This window comes from Anomaloglossus baeobatrachus, chromosome 4 (genome assembly GCF_048569485.1).
Source record: "Anomaloglossus baeobatrachus isolate aAnoBae1 chromosome 4, aAnoBae1.hap1, whole genome shotgun sequence".
In the NCBI taxonomy this organism is placed as follows: Eukaryota; Metazoa; Chordata; class Amphibia; order Anura; family Aromobatidae; genus Anomaloglossus; species Anomaloglossus baeobatrachus.
Genome location: NC_134356.1, coordinates 39142036 through 39165054, shown reverse-complemented (window position 1 = coordinate 39165054; position 23019 = coordinate 39142036). Strand labels below are relative to the sequence as shown.

The 23019-nt window shown below is 47.4% G+C and overlaps 1 long non-coding RNA gene across 1 annotated transcript in view; it reads left to right on the top strand.

The window, feature by feature from the left end:
- Positions 1–23019, top strand: part of LOC142303118 (uncharacterized) — a 393352-nt gene that overhangs the window by 135700 nt on the left and 234633 nt on the right. The window lies entirely within an intron of this gene.

The following is a 23019-nucleotide window of genomic DNA, read 5'->3' as shown; positions in this document are numbered from 1 at the left end:
ACTCTTTTCGGCCATTCTTTGTTATGGCCATGTTATAAGAAACCGGAACCCTCTTTATTAAAGGGAATCTGTCATCAGGTTTTTGCTATGTACTCTGAAAGCAGCATGATGTAGGGGCAGAGAGCCTGTTTCCAGTGATGTGTCACTTACTGGGCTGCATACTGTCATTTTGATAGAATCACTATTTTTTCTAGTAGTGCTCAGAAAGCTGAGCCCTGTATAATCCCATCCACACCCCTGATTGGCAGCTTTCTGTTTACACTGTGCATAGGCAGAAAGATGGTAATTAGTAGAGCAGCAGGACTAGGAGGCATGAGACACCTAGTCCTGTAGTGATAATCTCCTTCTGATAAAACACTAGTTTTATTCAAACAGTAACACACAGTCTAGTAAGTGACACATCACTAGAATCAGGCTCTCAGCCCCTACATCATTCTGTTATAACTCAGAATTCCCTTATAGGGTTTCCTGGTTAACAAGAAGTCTATGCTCAGACGTTAACGTCCCAACCTCGGAGCCAACCAAGGTGCCAAGCAGCAGTTTTAATTACTGCCATTATTCCATGTCTTAGAGGCGATGTGATGAAAAACAGCAATTTTGGCATTTTTTATTTTTGTTTTCGGTATGTTTACCATGTGAGATAAATACTATTATGTTTTAAGAATCTAGGCTTTTACAAATGTGGTGAAAAAAAAATATGTTTATTTTATTCTCAAAGTGGGAAAAAAATAAATCTGGTCATCTGGAGCTAGCATTAGATTGTATTTTAAATGGAAACATCTCCTATAGCGTGCAACCATAGCATTCATAAGCTTGACCCATTCAGGGAAGAGGCAATAGGGTAACAGAGGGGATCCCTCTCCATCTAACCATTTCTGAGCTCTGATTGCTGGAGTTACCGGTGGGTGCCAGCTGTATATGTCACGCTACATATGGGGGGATACCAAGGGAGTGGCGAAAGGGAAGGGGAACAATGCGCCTAGGGAAGGGGGAGATGGTGACCCCTGACCAAACCTACCACTGGTCCTTGGGGTCCCTCACCACCCTAGATAGGTTCTGCACCTATGCGCCGAGCCGGATACCTGACCCTAGATATTCCTAGACCCTAAATAGGGAACTGTTTGGATGAGCTCTACATCAACCCCACTAAACATTATAGACAACACAAGGAGGACACACAGGGGGAAAATGCATGAACTACTTATCCACAGATGACTCAGGTAGGAGTTCAGCAACAATACTAAAGATGAGTACAAGCCACCTGCTTGCAACCAGAGTAAGAATGAACTGAATAATAACACCAGCAACAGTCCAGTGAAGAAGGTGGTATTTAAGCTCAAGAAGAATACTGCTAACCAGCAGCTGGACGGAAGGAGAGCACAGTGGGGTCCTAAAGGGGAAGAGATGAAAACCCAGCAGGAAAGCTACTTATTAGAATGAATACTAACAGTAGGAACAATGGAAAGTCAGGGAGCATTCTGCGCAGCAAAGTTTCAGCAACACCACTACAGATGAGTACAAGCCACCTGCTTGCAACCAGAGCTTAAAAGAACTGAATATCACCAGCACAAATCCAGGGAAGATGAGAATATTTAAGCACAAGGGAAATACTGATATCAGCAGCTAGAAAGAAGGAGAGCTCCGCAGGGTCCTAAAGGGGAAAAGATGAAAATCCAGCAGGAAAGCTCCTTAGTACAATTAATACTAACAGCTGGAACATTAGAAAGTTAAGGAGCATTTTGTGCAGCCAAACGCTGTGACCTGCTATTGCCAGAAACCACATGACTGTGTCACCCATGATAGTATAACACAACTGGAACCTTCAGTGTATGAAGTTCTGACCCTGATCCATAAAATTGCTAAATTATATTGGTAATAAATGCATAATGAATTTGTTTGGCATATTTGTAGCCTTTTCGTTTGTCTCTTCCACCATTCAACTCCCTAAGAGAAGTCATGGGTGAGCTCTGTGGTTTACTTCAACTGGTGAGTACCAAAATGATTAATTTCTTTTTCTTTTTGGTTAATACATCTAACCTGGGTTACACTGAGAACAAGAACTCAAAGTTTTCACTGATAAGTTCCAAAATAAGTGTTTAGTCAGTTTGTCGTTACTCCCAACGCTCAACGTTGTAGGATAAATGTTGAGTCATTTCATTAATTCCGCAATTGACTGTTTCAATGACGTCGTCTACAGGTAAACCCAACCTAGTTTGCGAAAGTCTAAACTGTTATTAATATACAGGGTGGTCCAAAAGTAGGTGGACAGTATGTGTAATAGGGTTATCAAACATGGTGTAAAGTGAAACCGACTCAGTTGCCCTGAGCAACCAATCAGATTCCACCTTTCATTTTCCAAAGAGTCTGTGAAGAATGAAAAGTGGAATCTGATTGGTTGCTAAGGGCAGCTGAGTCAGTTTCACTTTACACCATCTATATATATAATTGCCTTATTCTGTCTGTCTGTCTGTCTGTCTGTCTGTCTGTCTGTCTGTCTGTCTGTCTGTCTATCTGTCTGTCTATCTGTCTGTCTATCTGTCTGTCTGTCATGCTCCGAAATTGTGTCCTTACGGTGACACAAAGCTGATTGGCCGCTGGGCTCGCCATGGCCCCGCCCCCCCACACGGATTGGCCTCTCGCCCCGGCTCTCTGCAGGCCCCGCCCCCCTCACGCAATGCACGCTCGCTCTGGCCCAACTGACACGGAGCCGCGACTCCCAGGTGAGTACACACACACATCAGATCACACTCACTCTCACACTCACTCTCACACATCTCATCCACACACTCACAACATGCTGGGATATCGCTTGCTTCTACACCGGCTCCGTCAGGATCCCAGCAGCGCCACACATAACCTTGCGATGCTGGCATCTTGACGGAGGCCGTGAAAGCTGGTAACCATTATACACATCGGGTAACTAAGGTCCCTTAGTTACCCGATGTGTATCATAGTTACCAGTGTACACCGGCTCACACTCACTCTCACACACACCTCACACACACATCACATCGCATCCACACATCAAGGTCCTGCAGCGGCGGAAAATACAGACACATAACAGCACACACACACACATACACACACACACAAATCAGATCACACTCACACACACCTCACACATCACATCGCATCCACATACTCACAGCATCCTGGGATATCGCTTGCTTCTCGGCGGCGATACTGTGCTGTTGTGAGCTTCCAGGACCTGCGGGAGGATCACATGGCCAGAAGCATGTGATATCCCCGGATGTTGTGAGTATAAGCGCGTATGTGCGATATCGTCAGTGTCTGTGTGTGTGAGTGTATGCGATCGGGTGTGTGTGAGTGGATGCGATCGGGTGTGTGTGAGTGGATGCGATCGGGTGTGTGTGAGTGGATGCGATCGGGTGTGTGTGAGTGGATGCGATCGGGTGTGTGAGTGTCGGCAGAGGAGCACGGCGTGCTGGAGGAGGCTGGGAGCAGAGAGTCTGATCATTGGGAAGGCTGGGAGGAGAGAGGCTGATGCTGGGGGAGGCTGGGAGGGGGAGGCTGGGACGAGGGAGGCTGATGCTGGTGGAGGCTGATGCTTGGGGAGGCTGATGCTGGGGGAGGCTGGAAGGAGAGAGGCTAATGCTGGTGGAGGCTGATGCTTGGGGAGGCTGATGCTGGGGGAGACTGGGAGGGGAAGGCTGATACTGAGGGAGGCTGGGAGGAAGGAGGCTGGGAGGAGAGAGGCTGATCCTGGGGAAGGCTGGGAACGGGAGGCTGATGCTGAGGGAGGCTGGAAGGAGAGAGGCTGATGCTGGGGGAGGCTGGAAGGAGAGAGGCTGATGCTGGTGGAGGCTGATGCTTGGGGAGGCTGATGCTGGGGGAGACTGGGAGCGGAAGGCTGATGCTGAGGGAGGCTGGGAGGAAGGAGGCTGGGAGGAGAGAGGCTGATCCTGGGGAAGGCTGGGAAGGGGAGGCTGATGCTGGGGGAGGCTGGAAGGAGAGAGGCTGATGCTGGTGGAGGCTGATGCATGGGGAGGCTGATGCTGGGGGAGACTGGGAGCGGAAGGCTGATGCTGAGGGAGGCTAGGAGGGGGAGGCTGGGAGGAAGGAGGCTGGGAGGAGAGAGGCTGATCCTGGGGAAGGCTGGGAAGGGGAGGCTGATGCTGAGGGAAGCTGGAAGGAGAGAGGCTGATGCTGGGGGAGGCTGGAAGGAGAGAGGCTGAGGCTGGGAGGAGAGAGGCTGATGCTGGGGAAGGCTGATGCTGAGGGAGGCTGGGAGGGGAAAGCTGATGCTGGGGAAGGCTGGGAGGACGGAGGCTGGGAGGAGAGAGGCTGATCCTGGGGAAGGCTGGGAGAGGGAGGCTGATGCTGTCGGAGGCTGATGCTGGGGGAGGCTGGAAGGAGAGAGGCTGATGCTGGTGGAGGCTGATGCTTGGGGAGGCTTGGAGAGGGAGGCTGATGCTGAGGGAGGCTGGGAGGAGGGAGGCTGGGAGAGGTAGGCTGAGAGAAGAGAGGCTGATGCACACACACACACACACACACGCGCGCGCACTGCACAACACACCACACACACACACACACACTGGGAACCACAAACAACTGCCCTACACAGACACCCACACACACAGACAACGCTGCACACACACAACACGCAACACACAAACACCGCGGCACACACAAATTTACGCACATACCGCACAACACACACATTGCACAAAACATACCTCCCCCCAAAACACACCACACACACACAAACCGCGCAACACACACACACAACGCTACAGACACACAGCGCTCCACAAACAACGCAACACACGCAACACACATACAACACCGCTCTCACCCCCCGTCACACCCAGACAACACCCAGAACATGTACAGCGCCTACACAAACACTTGGTAACTACACACAACAACATCTCTATATATATATATATAACAAAAATCATACATGAACTACACAATACGTAAATTCTAGAATACCCGATGCGTAGAATCGGGCCACCTTCTAGTCTATATATATAATTGCCTTATTCTGTCTGTCTGTCTTGCTCCAAAATTGTGTCCTTACGGTGACAAAAATCTGATTGGCCGCTGGGCTCGCCATGGCCCCGCCCCCCCGCACGGATTGGCCGCTCGCCCAGGCTGCGCCCCCACACGGATTGGCCGGCCGCTCGCCAAGGCTCCGCCCCCCCCCCCACAGATTGGCCTCTCGCCCCGGCACCCTGCAGGCATTGGCAACTCTGCCACGCCCCGCCCCCCTCACGCAATGCACGCTAGCTCTGGCCCCGCCCCCCCCCACGCATTCCCCGAACCGACACGGTCACGGAGCCACGACTCCCAGGTGAGTACTGTACCCCCGGGAGCCCACATCAGCATACGCCGCCAACCCAGCCGACACATATCCTCGCATTGCTGGGGCTGGCCGGCGTATGCTGGTGTGGGCTCCCGTGCGAGCGGGGGACGAGATACGCTGGTAACCATGGTAGCATAGTTACCAGCGCATCAAGGTCCTGCAGCGGCGGAACATACACACACGCACACACATAACAGCACACACACACACATACACATACACACACACACATCAGATCACACTCACTCTCACACACACCTCACACACACATCACATCGCATCCACACACTCACAACATCCTGGGATATCGCTTGCTTCTCGGCGGCGATACTGTGCTGTGAGCTTCCAGGACCTGCCGGAGGATCACATGGCCAGAAGCATGTGGTATCTCCGGATGTTGTGAGTGTGAGCGCGTATGTGCAATATCGTCAATGTGTGTGTGCGTGAGTGTATGCGATCGGGTGTGTGTGTGTGTGTGTGAGTGTATGCGATCGGATCTGTGAGTGTCGGCAGAGGAGCACGGCGTGCTGGAGGAGGCTGGGAGGAGAGAGGCTGATCCTGGGGAAGGCTGGGATGGGGAGGCTGAGAGAAGAGAGGCTGATGCTGGGGGAGGCTGAGGCTGGTGTAGGCTGGGAGGAGAGAGGCTGATGCTGGGGACCGAAAAGGCTGTTGCTGGGAGGAGAGAGGCTGATGCTGGGGGAGGCTGAGGCTGGGGTAGGCTGGGAGGAGAGAGGCTGATGCTGGGAGGAGAGAGGCTGATGCTGGGAGGAGAGAGGCTGATGCTGGGGGAGGCTGAGGCTGGGGTAGGCTTGGAGGAGAGAGGCTGATGCTGGGAAGAGAGAGGCTGATGCTGGGAGGAGAGAGGCTGATGCTGCGGGTAGAGAGGCTGATGCTGGTGCAGAATGGGGGATGGAGCACGATGGGGGGTGCGCAGCATGAGGGATGGAGCACGTTTGGGAGTGCGCAGCATGGCGGATGGAGCACGTTTGGGAGTGCGCAGCATGGCGGATGGACCACGTTTGGGAGTGCGCAGCATGGCGGATGGAGCACGTTTGGGAGTGCGCAGCATGGCGGATGGAGCACGTTTGGGAGTGCGCAGCATGGCGGATGGAGCACGTTTGGGAGTGCGCAGCATGGCGGATGGACCACGTTTGGGAGTGCGCAGCATGGCGGATGGAGCACGTTTGGGAGTGCGCAGCATGGCGGATGGAGCACGTTTGGGAGTGCGCAGCATGGCGGATGGAGCACGATGGGGAGTGCGGAGTATGGCGGATGGAGCAGGTTTGGGAGTGCGCAGCATGGCGGATGGAGCACGTTTGGGAGTGCGCAGCATGGTGGATGGAGCACGTTTGGGAGTGCGCAGCATGGCGGATGGAGCACGTTTGGGAGTGCGCAGCATGGGAGATGGAGCACGATGGGGGGTGCGCAGCATAGGGGATGGAGCACGATGGGGAGTGCGCTGCATGGGGGATGGAGCACGATGGGGAGTGCGCTGCATGGGGGATGGAGCACGATGGGGAGTGCGGAGTATGGCGGATGGAGCACGTTTGGGAGTGCGCAGCATGGCGGATGGAGCACGTTTGGGAGTGCGCAGCATGGTGGATGGAGCACGTTTGGGAGTGCGCAGCATGGCGGATGGAGCACGTTTGGGAGTGCGCAGCATGGGAGTTGGAGCACGATGGGGGGTGCGCAGCATAGGGGATGGAGCACGATGGGGAGTGCGCAGCATGGGGGATGGAGCACGATGGGGAGTGCGCTGCATGGGGGATGGAGCACGATGGGAAGTGCACACCTCCCCCCAACACACACACACACACGCGCGCGCACTGCACAACACACCACACACACACACTGGGAACCACAAACAACTGCCCTACACAGACACCCACACACACAGACAACGCTGCACACACCCAACACACAAACACCGCGGCACACACAAATATACGCACATACCGCACAACACACATATTGCACAAAACATACCTCCCCCCAAAACACACCACACACACACAAACCGCGCAACACACACACACACAACGCTACAGACACACAGCGCTCCACAAACAACGCAACACACATACAACACCGCTCTCACCCCCCGTCACACCCAGACAACACCCAGAACATGTACAGCGTCCTACACAAACACTTGGTAACTACACACAACAACATCTATATATATATATATATATATATATATATATATATAACTAAAATCATACATGAACTACACAATACGTATATTCTAGAATACCCGATGCGTAGAATCGGGCCACCTTCTAGTGTTTGATAACCTTATTACACATACTGTCCACCTGATTTTGGACCACCCTGTGTATATATATATATATATATATATATATATATATATATATATACTGTATATATATACTAGCTGTACTACCCGGCTTCGCCCGGGTTAATACCTGTTGTTTACATAATAGAATGTATTAACATTCCCGGGATGGTAACTGTGTCTCTGTTTCTCTCCCATTCTCTGTCTGTCTCCCCCTCTGTATATATCTCTCTGTCTCTCGCTCTATCTCTTTGTCTGTTCTTTCCCTGTCTGTCTCTTTCTCTGTCTGTCTCAATCTCTTTCCCTGTCTGTCTATCTATCTCTGTCACTTTCCCTGTCTGTCTCTTTCCCTCTCTTTCCCTTTGTCTCTTTCCCTGTGTCTGTCTCTTTGTCTGTCTCTTTACCTGTCTTTGTCTCTTACAATGTCTGTCTCTTTCTCTTTTTTTCCCTGTCTGTTTCCCTGTGTCTGTCTCTGTCTCTTTGTCTGTGTCTGTCTCTTTGGGTCTGGCTCTTACCCTGTCTGTGTCTGCCTCTTTCCCTGTCTGTGTCTGTCTCTTTCCCTGGCTGCATTGTGAGACGCCAACATTCCATATAAGGGCGTGGCTGCACATTCTTCTGACGTTCTGGCTGCACTGTGGCTCTCAGCTCCATTCGCTTTAATGGAGGCAGGTTTTTTGGTGAATAACTGTAAAGAGCGGGGTTAAAATTTCCCTTCAAAACATAGCCTATGACGCTATCTGGGTCCAGAAGTGTGAGTGTGCAAAATTTTGTGGCTGTAGCTGCGACGGTGCAGATCCCAATCCCAGACATACACACACACACACACACACACACACACACACATTCAGCTTTATATATTAGATGGCGGACTTTATCCAAAAATGGCTCCACCCTTATTAGCAGGTTAGCGTATAGTGCAGAGCCAGATGGTGGAGCTGTTTTTTGTAGAAGCAATAACTTGTGAAGAATAGATGGTATTTACCATGTTTACAAGTAAAGCTACTGTACCACAATTGTGAAAAAAGTATGCATCACATGTGATAAACAGTTATTAATATGACATACATGATTAAAAACCAATTAGATGAGACAGAAGGAGGAAAGAGGTCCCAAGGAGGGAGACAGACTACCCCTTAACCTAAATAAGGGGAAGAGAACAATATCTCTAGATCCTAAGGGGACATATAACAATAAACCATACAAATTAATGGTATATCCCCTGGACTAATAGAATCATGGAGTGCCTATACATTGGAGCAGTAACCACCAGGATAAGGTCTAAATCAGGGCCCATATAGACAGCATAGAAGACCACCAAAAATGCATAACATGATCTCAACCAGCATATAAAAAATTATATAGTGGTGGAAAAATGGCACCTGAAGGACCTACCCAAGGTATGTATAGCACCCTAGGGGGGAGTCGGTCAGCCTCACATGTGGACCCGGTCCCGACACGTGTTTCGCATGTGCTTCATGGTCTCCTGTTGAAGCACACGCGAAACACGTGTTGGGACCGGGTCCACATGTGAGGCTGACAGACTCACCCCTAGGGTGCTATACTTACCACGGGTAGGTCCTTCAGGTGCCATTTTTCCACCACTATATGATTTTTAAAGCATATTGAATTTACAACAAAGATTTTGTGATTTGATTTTGTGCCAAATTTGAAAAATTTTAAACACTCCTCATCTTTCATTTCTCCCAGGGCCGTAGATACCGGCCTGGTCCTCTGCTGGCTCTGGTATTTTTTTGCCCTTCAATATTCGTTGCTTCCAGCACTGACATCATGATGTACGTCACCCCCGTGTCAGGATGACGTGTGAAGCCAATTTAGCATTGGCGGTGCCGAAGATTGGCAACTGAAGAGAAGACCGGAACATGAAAGAGGAAACCAAAAAAAGGACCAATGAGGAGTTTTTGCGGTGGGACAAGTGAGAGTTGAGCTAAGTTTAATATTTTTTAACCCTTCTGTTTATTACTGTCACGGTAGTGTCAAGGCCGTCTGATAATCCAGTGGCAGCGAATGTTAGAAAATCCCAAAGATTGGCAGCACATGTTATCTGACAGTTCCCTGTTTGTGCAGCAGCAGACTCTAGGACCCTTGGAAGCTATCAGTTGTTCCTCTCAGTTGCCAGCCTCTGACTTCCTTTATAAACCTTACCCTGGGGGATTTGAGTGCAGTTTAAAGTTTTTTTTCCTTGCTGAGCTCTGGAAAGATCGTCTTCTGTTTTTCCAGACTTCTGTGGTTAATGTAGCTAAGATAAGTGTTATGTTTTGCTATCTACCAGGGCTCTGATGATAGCTATTGTGTTTCCCCAGTATTGCTCGCATGTGTTTTCCTTTAGTAATAGTGCTGTTGACAAAGAGCTCATGCCCTCCATCCTTATTTAGGGCCAAGATCAGGGTTTGCCTAGGGCTGAGGTATTGTTGATCGGAAATAGGTGCTGAGGGCAGTGAGGATGAGCTGCTGGTTGATGTCAGGGGTCACCACTTCCCCCTTTCACTAGCGACAGGACATTCCTTTCCCCTTCCTTTTGTGTTGTTCTATATGGACAGTATAGCATCTATCTCCAGCCGTGGCAATTATGTTCTGAGAGATCTCCGCACAAAATAAACAGCATTTACCAATAATCAGGATACAGTTCACATTGTGAATCAAATTTATCTGCCAAAGTCTAGTAAACTTGCAAATTTTGAATGAGAGGCTGATGCTGGGAAGAGAGAGGCTGATGCTGGGAGGAGAGAGGCTGATGCTGCGGGTAGAGAGGCTGATGCTGGTGCAGAATGGGGGATGGAGCACGATGGGGGGTGCGCAGCATGAGGGATGGAGCACGTTTGGGAGTGCGCAGCATGGCGGATGGAGCACGTTTGGGAGTGCGCAGCATGGCGGATGGACCACGTTTGGGAGTGCGCAGCATGGCGGATGGAGCACGTTTGGGAGTGCGCAGCATGGCGGATGGAGCACGTTTGGGAGTGCGCAGCATGGCGGATGGAGCACGTTTGGGAGTGCGCAGCATGGCGGATGGACCACGTTTGGGAGTGCGCAGCATGGCGGATGGAGCACGTTTGGGAGTGCGCAGCATGGCGGATGGAGCACGTTTGGGAGTGCGCAGCATGGCGGATGGAGCACGATGGGGAGTGCGGAGTATGGCGGATGGAGCAGGTTTGGGAGTGCGCAGCATGGCGGATGGAGCACGTTTGGGAGTGCGCAGCATGGTGGATGGAGCACGTTTGGGAGTGCGCAGCATGGCGGATGGAGCACGTTTGGGAGTGCGCAGCATGGGAGATGGAGCACGATGGGGGGTGCGCAGCATAGGGGATGGAGCACGATGGGGAGTGCGCTGCATGGGGGATGGAGCACGATGGGGAGTGCGCTGCATGGGGGATGGAGCACGATGGGGAGTGCGGAGTATGGCGGATGGAGCACGTTTGGGAGTGCGCAGCATGGCGGATGGAGCACGTTTGGGAGTGCGCAGCATGGTGGATGGAGCACGTTTGGGAGTGCGCAGCATGGCGGATGGAGCACGTTTGGGAGTGCGCAGCATGGGAGTTGGAGCACGATGGGGGGTGCGCAGCATAGGGGATGGAGCACGATGGGGAGTGCGCAGCATGGGGGATGGAGCACGATGGGGAGTGCGCTGCATGGGGGATGGAGCACGATGGGAAGTGCACACCTCCCCCCAACACACACACACACACGCGCGCGCACTGCACAACACACCACACACACACACTGGGAACCACAAACAACTGCCCTACACAGACACCCCACACACACAGACAACGCTGCACACACCCAACACACAAACACCGCGGCACACACAAATATACGCACATACCGCACAACACACATATTGCACAAAACATACCTCCCCCCAAAACACACCACACACACACAAACCGCGCAACACACACACACACAACGCTACAGACACACAGCGCTCCACAAACAACGCAACACACATACAACACCGCTCTCACCCCCCGTCACACCCAGACAACACCCAGAACATGTACAGCGTCCTACACAAACACTTGGTAACTACACACAACAACATCTATATATATATATATATATATATATATATATAACTAAAATCATACATGAACTACACAATACGTATATTCTAGAATACCCGATGCGTAGAATCGGGCCACCTTCTAGTGTTTGATAACCTTATTACACATACTGTCCACCTGATTTTGGACCACCCTGTGTATATATATATATATATATATATATATATATATACTGTATATATATACTAGCTGTACTACCCGGCTTCGCCCGGGTTAATACCTGTTGTTTACATAATAGAATGTATTAACATTCCCGGGATGGTAACTGTGTCTCTGTTTCTCTCCCATTCTCTGTCTGTCTCCCCCTCTGTATATATCTCTCTGTCTCTCGCTCTATCTCTTTGTCTGTTCTTTCCCTGTCTGTCTCTTTCTCTGTCTGTCTCAATCTCTTTCCCTGTCTGTCTATCTATCTCTGTCACTTTCCCTGTCTGTCTCTTTCCCTCTCTTTCCCTTTGTCTCTTTCCCTGTGTCTGTCTCTTTGTCTGTCTCTTTACCTGTCTTTGTCTCTTACCCTGTCTGTCTCTTTCTCTTTTTTTCCCTGTCTGTTTCCCTGTGTCTGTCTCTGTCTCTTTGTCTGTGTCTGTCTCTTTGGGTCTGGCTCTTACCCTGTCTGTGTCTGCCTCTTTCCCTGTCTGTGTCTGTCTCTTTCCCTGGCTGCATTGTGAGACGCCAACATTCCATATAAGGGCGTGGCTGCACATTCTTCTGACGTTCTGGCTGCACTGTGGCTCTCAGCTCCATTCGCTTTAATGGAGGCAGGTTTTTTGGTGAATAACTGTAAAGAGCGGGGTTAAAATTTCCCTTCAAAACATAGCCTATGACGCTATCTGGGTCCAGAAGTGTGAGTGTGCAAAATTTTGTGGCTGTAGCTGCGACGGTGCAGATCCCAATCCCAGACATACACACACACACACACACACACACACACACACATTCAGCTTTATATATTAGATGGCGGACTTTATCCAAAAATGGCTCCACCCTTATTAGCAGGTTAGCGTATAGTGCAGAGCCAGATGGTGGAGCTGTTTTTTGTAGAAGCAATAACTTGTGAAGAATAGATGGTATTTACCATGTTTACAAGTAAAGCTACTGTACCACAATTGTGAAAAAAGTATGCATCACATGTGATAAACAGTTATTAATATGACATACATGATTAAAAACCAATTAGATGAGACAGAAGGAGGAAAGAGGTCCCAAGGAGGGAGACAGACTACCCCTTAACCTAAATAAGGGGAAGAGAACAATATCTCTAGATCCTAAGGGGACATATAACAATAAACCATACAAATTAATGGTATATCCCCTGGACTAATAGAATCATGGAGTGCCTATACATTGGAGCAGTAACCACCAGGATAAGGTCTAAATCAGGGCCCATATAGACAGCATAGAAGACCACCAAAAATGCATAACATGATCTCAACCAGCATATAAAAAATTATATAGTGGTGGAAAAATGGCACCTGAAGGACCTACCCAAGGTATGTATAGCACCCTAGGGGGGAGTCGGTCAGCCTCACATGTGGACCCGGTCCCGACACGTGTTTCGCATGTGCTTCATGGTCTCCTGTTGAAGCACACGCGAAACACGTGTTGGGACCGGGTCCACATGTGAGGCTGACAGACTCCCCCTAGGGTGCTATACTTACCACGGGTAGGTCCTTCAGGTGCCATTTTTCCACCACTATATGATTTTTTTATATGCTGGTTGAGATCATGTGATGCATTTTTGGTGGTCTTCTTTGCTTTTTATATGGGCCCTGATTTAGACCTTATCCTAGTGGTTAGTGCTCCAATGTTTAGGCTCTCCATGATTCTATTAGTCCAGGGGATATACCATTAATTTGTATGGTTTACTCTTATATGTCCCCTTAGGATCTAGAGATATTGTTCTCGTCCCCTTATTTAGGTTAAGGGGTAGTCTGTCTCCCTCCTTGGGACCTCTTTCCTCCTTCTGTCTCATCTAATTGGTTTTTAATCATGTATGTCATATTACTAACTGTTTATCACATGTGATTCTAATAACTGTATTTTTGTAATAATAAAAATTGCATACTTTTTTCACAATTGTGGTACGGTAACTTTACTTGTAAACATGGTAAATACCCCCTATTCTTCACAAGTTATTGTATGTATTCCATGGGGTTCATGTATACTACTATTAATATGAGGTCCGCTATACTTGTTTTTTTGTTTTCTTAATATTCTTTGTAGAAGGCAGCCATGTTTTTCTAAATCAGTAGAGAAGTGACAGTCCAAAACCTAATGCTGACCCATGTCCTGAACAGTGAGACCTTAGACATTCAAGGGTGCATCGCAAATTTTTTTGTGCATAAAAACTCCTACTTTTTACATGCCTCCCTACTTTTACTAACTATAGCCCTTTGAGAAATGTGCAGAAGAGAAGGGTTTGCTCTCAGTTGGGATCCCGTAAAGAATGCCCACTCTTGACATTCACCAATCTGCTTCTTCTCACACCTGTCCGGCGGTCTTCTGCTCCCTTGAAAATGTGCATCTATATAATGAGATGAGAAGGTACTCCATGACGAGCGTTATCACCTCCAGGAAACACATCAGCAGAGGGATGGACCCAGCAGATTTGTCAGATCTCCCAAAACTCCCTTGGTTTTTTTTTTTTTGAAATGTCCCAAATGACCCCATGAGAAGATATGTGCATTTCCATGAATTGCATTGATCAACATCAGTGGTGTAATTCTGTTGAGTTCTTTTGGGCTGTGTACTAATATGGGACAATACTGGCCAAGTATCAAGCACTGTTCATTGTGGAAATTGGCGCAGGTGGAAATTCTGTGACTTAATGGAGTGTTGGACGACTCCGAAATGTCCTTGGTATCTTTTATGGTGGAGTTACCTTGCCAGTAGATATGGCTGTCATGCTAGGTATGGGGAAGTACTAAGCGAACGGCGAAAGGGAAGGGAATCCCAGTGTCTGGGGAAAGGGAGGATGGTGACCCCCTGACCAAACCTACTGCTGGCCCCTGGGGTCCCTCACCATCCTAGATATGTTTCACACCTATGTGCTGAGCCAGATACCTGACCCTAGGTAGTCCTAATGCTGGCCCTAAATAGGGAACAGATAGGAAGAGCCCTTCGTCAACCCCACTGAATGCTAGAGGAAGACACAAGGAGGGACACATGGGGAAAATGCATGAACTACTTATCTACAGATGACAGAGGTAGACGTTCAGCATAGCTTCAGCAACGATACCACAGAGGAGTACAAGCCGCTTGCTTGCACCAAGGCTTGGATGAGCTGAAAATATCACCAGCACCAATCCAAGGAAGGAAGGGGTATTTTATGTACCAAGATAATGCTGATGATCAGCAGCTGGTTGGAAGGCGAGCTCCTGCTGAGTCCAAAAGGGGAGAGATGAATCCAGCAGAAAAGCTAACTATACCAATGAATACTAACAGCAAGAGCAATGGAAAGTCAGGGAGCATTCTGTGCAGCCGAATGCTGTGACCTTCTATGCCAGAAACCCACATGACTGTCTGTTACCCGTGACAAAGACCCCACGATGACCACCATGTATTGAAGATCTGTAATTGGTTACTAGTAGAGATGAGCAAAGTTAAAGCATATTGAATTTACAACAAAGATTTTGTGATTTGATTTTGTGCCAAATTTGAAAAATTTTAAACACTCCTCATCTTTCATTTCTCCCAGGGCCGTAGATACCGGCCTGGTCCTCTGCTGGCTCTGGTATTTTTTTGCCCTTCAATATTCGTTGCTTCCAGCACTGACATCATGATGTACGTCACCCCCGTGTCAGGATGACGTGTGAAGCCAATTTAGCATTGGCGGTGCCGAGAGATTGGCAACTGAAGAGAAGACCGGAACATGAAAGAGGAAACCAAAAAAAGGACCAATGAGGAGTTTTTGCGGTGGGACAAGTGAGAGTTGAGCTAAGTTTAATATTTTTTAACCCTTCTGTTTATTACTGTCACGGTAGTGTCAAGGCCGTCTGATAATCCAGTGGCAGCGAATGTTAGAAAATCCCAAAGATTGGCAGCACATGTTATCTGACAGTTCCCTGTTTGTGCAGCAGCAGACTCTAGGACCCTTGGAAGCTATCAGTTGTTCCTCTCAGTTGCCAGCCTCTGACTTCCTTTATAAACCTTACCCTGGGGGATTTGAGTGCAGTTTAAAGTTTTTTTTCCTTGCTGAGCTCTGGAAAGATCGTCTTCTGTTTTTCCAGACTTCTGTGGTTAATGTAGCTAAGATAAGTGTTATGTTTTGCTATCTACCAGGGCTCTGATGATAGCTATTGTGTTTCCCCAGTATTGCTCGCATGTGTTTTCCTTTAGTAATAGTGCTGTTGACAAAGAGCTCATGCCCTCCATCCTTATTTAGGGCCAAGATCAGGGTTTGCCTAGGGCTGAGGTATTGTTGATCGGAAATAGGTGCTGAGGGCAGTGAGGATGAGCTGCTGGTTGATGTCAGGGGTCACCACTTCCCCCTTTCACTAGCGACAGGACATTCCTTTCCCCTTCCTTTTGTGTTGTTCTATATGGACAGTATAGCATCTATCTCCAGCCGTGGCAATTATGTTCTGAGAGATCTCCGCACAAAATAAACAGCATTTACCAATAATCAGGATACAGTTCACATTGTGAATCAAATTTATCTGCCAAAGTCTAGTAAACTTGCAAATTTTGAATGTTGGCAGATTCGCTAACTTCTACCTACTAGGGTTCGGGGAAGAGGTTCCTTGAGGAGCCACCAGAAGCTTTGGTTCTTGTATAGTTCATGGGCTGCACGCAATAATCAAAGTAACGACTCTCCGATGTACCCCCCTGCTATTACAAATGCTGGGACATTTTTATCTGGCTGGTCTCCCCGAGATCAGTGATTGTTTTGTCTTGTTGGTCTACTAGGCATTGCTCCCACCTGGCCAGAATCCTACTCCACGCTGATGAGGGGCAATACCCCGAAACAGGTGTCTGTGGATGGATACCTGACCTTGGTATTTCCCTTGTCATATCTTTAAACTTGTCAAAGAGTTGGATATTGACTAAAAGGGCCACTTCATATGGTGGTTATGGTGGTTTCCTAAAAAGAGCCACTCCTTGGCTAGGTCCTTCCCGGGGGGATATCTGGCTAGTGTCTGTGTCGAGACTCCTAACAGAGGCTCCACGGACTTTCTTGAAATGCTGGGACCAAGTCAATGACTGGTAAATTGAATTATTGAAATGACTTTACAGCTTCACAGAGAACAGAAACACTGAGAATTGAATCAAATCTAAACCGAGACGACAGCAGATATAGATTGTGCTTCTGGGGGATTTCCAGATGAGCAAATTAGGACAAAACATCGATAATATTGAAAGCTCTTTGGCTGCCTCGTCTCCTATTACATCTTCTTCAACTATTTGTAGAATTTATCCTCACATTTAAAAATGTAGATGCCAAATCCAAAATGTCTTTGGTGTGTCACAAAACAGTGCTGCAAGATTGCATGCAATGTATTCACATGATGACTCCACTTCGAGAGAACTGTCATGCCTGGTGCGAGAGGAAGGAAAACCAGGGTAGATGTAATGGAAGGCCCTGGCTATAAGGAGTGGGAATCAGGGTGACCTCCTAACACTCACTTGAGCCAGATCCGTGCACTCAAAGTCCATAGACAGGTCCTTCCCCCATGCGCCGACATGTGCCTAGGCCCTTACTGGCCCTGAACCAACCCAGACTAGTGTATAGGCCAGTAAGACGCAACAAGGAAGGTAAGACAAACGGATGGGGAAAGACACAATAATTAGCACTCCTTAGTTTTTCCAACAGGAAACTTCACAGCTGCAACTGAAACAAACACTTCAGCTTTTCCTTCAAAGTGGTCAATATGGAAGATCTATCACCAGCGTGGAGTGAAGCCAGAAGTAGTTAAATATAGCGAATGGAATTGATGATAAGATGGTGCAGCTTTGATTAAGTGGTAGTTTGCACACTACGTCATCACAGGTGCGATGTCGGTGGGGTCAAATCGAAAGTGACGCACATCCGGCGTCGCTGCCGATGTCGTAGTGTGTAAATCCTTTTTGATACAATTAACGAGCGCAAAAACGTCGTAATCGTATCATCGGTGTAGTGTCCGACATTTTCATATTTTCGCTGCAGCGACGGTACGATGTTGTTCCTCGTTCGCCTGCGGCAGCACACATCGCTGTGTGAGAAGCCACAGGAGCGAGGAACATCAGCTTACCTGCGTCACCACGGCTCACGCCGGCTATGCGGAAGGATGGAGGTGGGCGGGATGTTTACGTCCCGCTCATCTCCGCCCCTCCGCTTCTATTGGCCACCTGCCGTGTGACGTCGCTGTGACGCCGCACGACCCGCCCCCTTAGGAAGGAGGCGGTTTGCCGGCCAGAGCGACGTTGCAGGGCAGGTGAGTGCATGTGAAGCTGCTATCACAAGATATCGCTGCTGCGACGGGGGCGGGGACTATCGCGCTCGGCATCGCAAGAATCGGCTTGCGATGTCGTAGTGTGCAAAGTACCCCTAAGGCTATGAGTAATTTCAGCTAGAATGGAAGAGGTCCTTAATGAGTTGAAACGAACACTTCAGCGTCTCCAGAGACAGGCTTCTTCAAAGTGGTCAGTATAGAAGATCTATCACCAGCATGGAGAGAAGCCAGGAGTGGATAAATATATAGTGAAAGGAAGTGATAAGATGATGCACCTGTGATTAAGGCTATGAGTAATATAATCCAGAAAAGAAAAAAGTCCTTAACCCTTTCAGTATCAAATGAAAGTAAATCCAATCCAATGTTCAATGGACTCCACAGATGACCTGCGCTCAATTAACTGTTGAGACCTCCAGATGGCCTGGAGGTAACATGCTTACGCAACACACTTGTGACATGAGCGTCCACAATTTGTTTTTAATTAAATAAGAAAATTCTTTAATTTCTTAATATATCATAAGAAGAATTATAACTATTTACCTAACAGAGAACAATCAATCTTCTGCATTGCCATAGAGCTAAAATGTACAGGTCTGGCTGCCTGCAGCCACCACTAGAGGGAGCTTATGAGCAGACACCATATACATTCAACTAAGCTCCCTCTAGTGGTGGCTGCTGGAATGTTCATTTTCTATGAACATACAGTATGTCTTCCTTTTAAATAGGTTTATTTACACACACATAAAGCATGTTTATATGCACTACTAGACGATTTAGCTGTCAATAAGGGATGTCCTCTATTTCGAACCCCCTTTTATGAGTCAGGGCATTGAGTCTCTATACCACCTTAACAGATCTGGCACTTCTATACCATATCCAGCCTGGCACTCAAGATGGACTTGGATCTGCAATTGCTGTAAAGTTATTGTCCACTTCCAAGGAATTACTTTCTGATGTGTTAATAATATGATTACAAAGAAGTTACTAATATACTTTTATTGTTAAAGGTGCCTCGATCTATATCTATTAGGGTTGGACCGCTTCCATTTGCAGCCTTGTGCTACACAGAGGAGAGATTTTCCTGTTATGGCATGTGATCAGAACTGTATGTGATGGAGGCTGGCTTTATAGCAAGGCCAGCCTCCTTCTCTATATTGCAAAAACTGCATCTCCAAATAGAACATGGTAAGTGTGAACAGGTGCCAGCTGCTATAACTACACAAAACACAAACAAAGAATACAGCATCACTCGGTACAAAAGAATATAGCAGCACTCTGTAAGCGCTAATGTATATGCAAACAAAGAATTTAGGAAATTTAAACTCTATTAATGCTATATACAATATACGTAGAAAAATAAAGGTACTTAGAGCATAAATTGGCCAAATCATGTGAGCACATCCACCGCGGCAAGGTGACCTTTTTTTTTTTTATAGGACCCTATTCTGGCTGTGCACTACTCCCATTGGCCCTAGGGTTGTTTTAATTAGTGCCAGATCCTACCTGCCCATGTATTTTTAGATTCATGCCAGAAGAGGCATGAAATTAAGTTAGGGTCCCATTAAAGAAAGTTCACCTTGCCGCGGTGGATGGCCACATATTAATTGGCCAGTTTATAAGCTTAATTTTTCTAAGTATATACCATATAGAATTAATGCAGTTTAAATTTCATATAGTGTATGTTTGCATATGTATTGGCAATTATGTAGTGCTGATGTATCCCTTTTCTATATTGATCTGCAGTGAATGAGAATGTAGGCGGTTTAGCTATTGAAGCAGGCTGCCAGCCAGTGCCATGGACACGCAGTTCTGACCATGTGGTGACACCGGAAACCTGTGTGTTGAGTGAAGAACAAAAGTTGCAGTTGCCATGATTTAGGACTAATGGGGGCTTTACACGTTGCGACATCGCTTCCGAAATATCGTCGGGGTCACGTCATTAGTGACGCAGATCCGGCGCCGGTAGCGACATCGCAAAATGTAATTCCTAGGTGCGACAATAAACGATCGCAAAAGCGTCGAAAATCGTTGATATGTGTAGCGTCTTTCATTTCCATAATGTCGGGTCGACCGCAGGTACGATGTTATTTGTCGTTCCTGCAGATCCACACATCGCTGTGTGCAAACCCGCAGGAATGACAAACATCTCCTTACCTACGTCCCGACGGCAATGGGGAAGGGAGAAGGGGGGCGGGATGTTATGTCCCGCTCATCTCCGCCCCTCCACATCTATTGACCGGCCGATTAGTGACGTCACGGTGAAGTCGCTGTGACGCCGAACGCACCTCCCCCTTGAAGGAGGGATTGTTCAGCAGTCACAGCGACGTCGTCGAGCAGGTATGTACGTGTGAAGCTGCCGTAGCGATAATGTTCGCTACGTTAGCAATCACCACATATCGCATGTGCGACGGGGCGGGTGTTATCGTGCTCAGCATCGCTAGCCGATGCTAGCGATGTCGCAACGAGTAAAGTACCCTTAAGGCTAATCACTGATCTAGGCATCTTTGGAAAAAGTACTTTTAGCAAATTCTAATAAGTGAACAATTCTTTTTGTAAAAAGGGCCATCACCCTGAAACTACTCATTTATTTCCAGTTAATATAAAACCATGAGCTGTCTTCTAACTATGAGGTCGTTAATAAAGTTGAGCAACCAGTCTAGTGTACAGCCAGGTCTTTCATAGCAGCCAGACCTAGGCAGTCTTCATGCACCTTTTGTGCTTTACTTGACGCTGCCACATCGTGACATTGTGTGAAACCTAGTCAACATCTTCACATTACGTGAGACCTAGTCAACATTGACGATGTATGAGACCTAATCAACATCTTGACATTGAGTGAGACCTAGTCAACATCTTGATGTTGTGTGAGACCTAGTCAGGAGGATTTTGTTCAGAAGACTCCAAGCATGGAAGTAAAGACTGACATCTTGAGTTGCGTGAGACCTAGTCAACATCTTGACGTTGCCTGAGACATAGTCAACATCTTGACTTTGCATAAGACCTAGTCAACATCTTGACATTACATGAGACCTAGTCAACATCTTGAAGTTGAGTGAGACCTATTCAACCTCTTGACGTTGCGTGAGACCTAGTCAACATCTTTTGCATGTGACCTAGTCAACATCTTGACGTTGCACGAAACCTAGTCAACATCTTGACGTTGCTTGACACTTAGTCAACATCTTGATGTTGCGTGAGACCTAGTCAACATCTTGACGTTGCGTGAGACCTAGTCAACATCTTAACGTTGCGTGAGACCTAGTCAACATCTTGACGTTGCGTGAGACCTAGTCAGGAGGATTTTTTTCTGAAAACTCCAAGCATGGACGTAAAGACTGCCATTGTCCAGCTGCCACAGAGGACCCGGACTAAGCCAATGTGAATCTTTTTTTCTCAGCTCTTGTCATAAATATTTTTTTAATCAACTGAGTGGTGGACACCATAGTAGCACTAATGACCACTTTTCCAGTCTCAGGTATTAAAAGTCTGCCTATAAATGTCTTGAAATACCATCACCCTTTCCCGTTTGTAGCGTAATTTTGATTTGCCATTCAGGAGCCCGTGAAAAGCTGGTGGCCGACTCCATGTGCGTAATCTTTTGTAGATGCCGGTCGGGGCTCTGTAATCCACCTTAACAATAAAACACCATAGCCGAATTTGCTGCCTGTCCATGGCCCGGACTTAAAAGTAACAGAACGCCTGACAACCAAATAAAAAACATTCTTCATTAAACCGCGCCACTCTGGATCCCAGCATCACATCACGTATGTTTTCAAGTGATGAAATTGAGAAATACAGTTTCACATTGTGTGAAATGTTTTCCATACCAAGACTCTTCTTTTATTTCACTGTTCCCAGGGCCTACCTGCCAAACGCGCAGGCTCCCTGCTAAGCTTTGCATGTGTTTACCGTGAAATGTATGGGAACGTAAAATAAAACATGATACACGGTTGTACACTCTGATCACCCGCACAATGGTCCCAGACGTACAGAACTGTCAGGGGGCAATGGCTAAAACTGTAAGGAGTCTTTTACATCTCAATATCGTTACGGAAAAATAGTCCTTTTGTTTTATTTTCTTGTCTTTTTTTTTCTTTTTTGTCTTTTTGTTTCTTTACATCAAAAAAGGCAAAAAAATTTCTGCGAAACGGAATCTCTTATATGTTATCAAAGAGGAAAGTCATTTCATATAATTTAGAAAAAGCTAAAAAATTACTCTATTGCTCTCTAAGTTATACAGATACATATATTTTTAACCATTAAGAATAAGATTAATTTCAGTTTCTTGGGCTACACTAGTAAAATTGGTTCTCTGAAACTCACGATTGCTATCGATGGCCAAAAATTTCAGTTTGGTGTCCTGACGTGGATTGTTTTCCAAACAAATTAGGATCCTTCGATGGTCCAAGGCTCATACACAATAATGGGTCTGAAAGGTCCTTCAGAGAAGACAACCCTATTTGGAGATGACTATGGATCCAATTACGGTACTAGCAAGGGTCCATTTTTTTATGTGACAAATCACAGATAGCTTTTTGGACTGTATTGATTAGAGTTGGGTGAATTTATATGAATGGAATTGAATTCTACACAATCTTTATTGTCGAGAATGTGGATTTCTTAAAATTTGTTCCCCACGAATTCCTCAACATGGAAGCCAACCGAAAGAAAAAAGGATAATAACAACTAATACTCACCTTACCACCTACCTTCTGGCCTCCTCGGCTGTATGCTTTCTACCATAGGGTCTTCTCTTAACTCTTCTCACCACCAATGTTCACTGAAACCTAAGGCTTTTTCACGATAGGCCGGGACTTCAGCACTTGAGCCACATCCTTATGACAGGGACTCTAGGCTAGGACTTTCATCGCAACTAGGCCC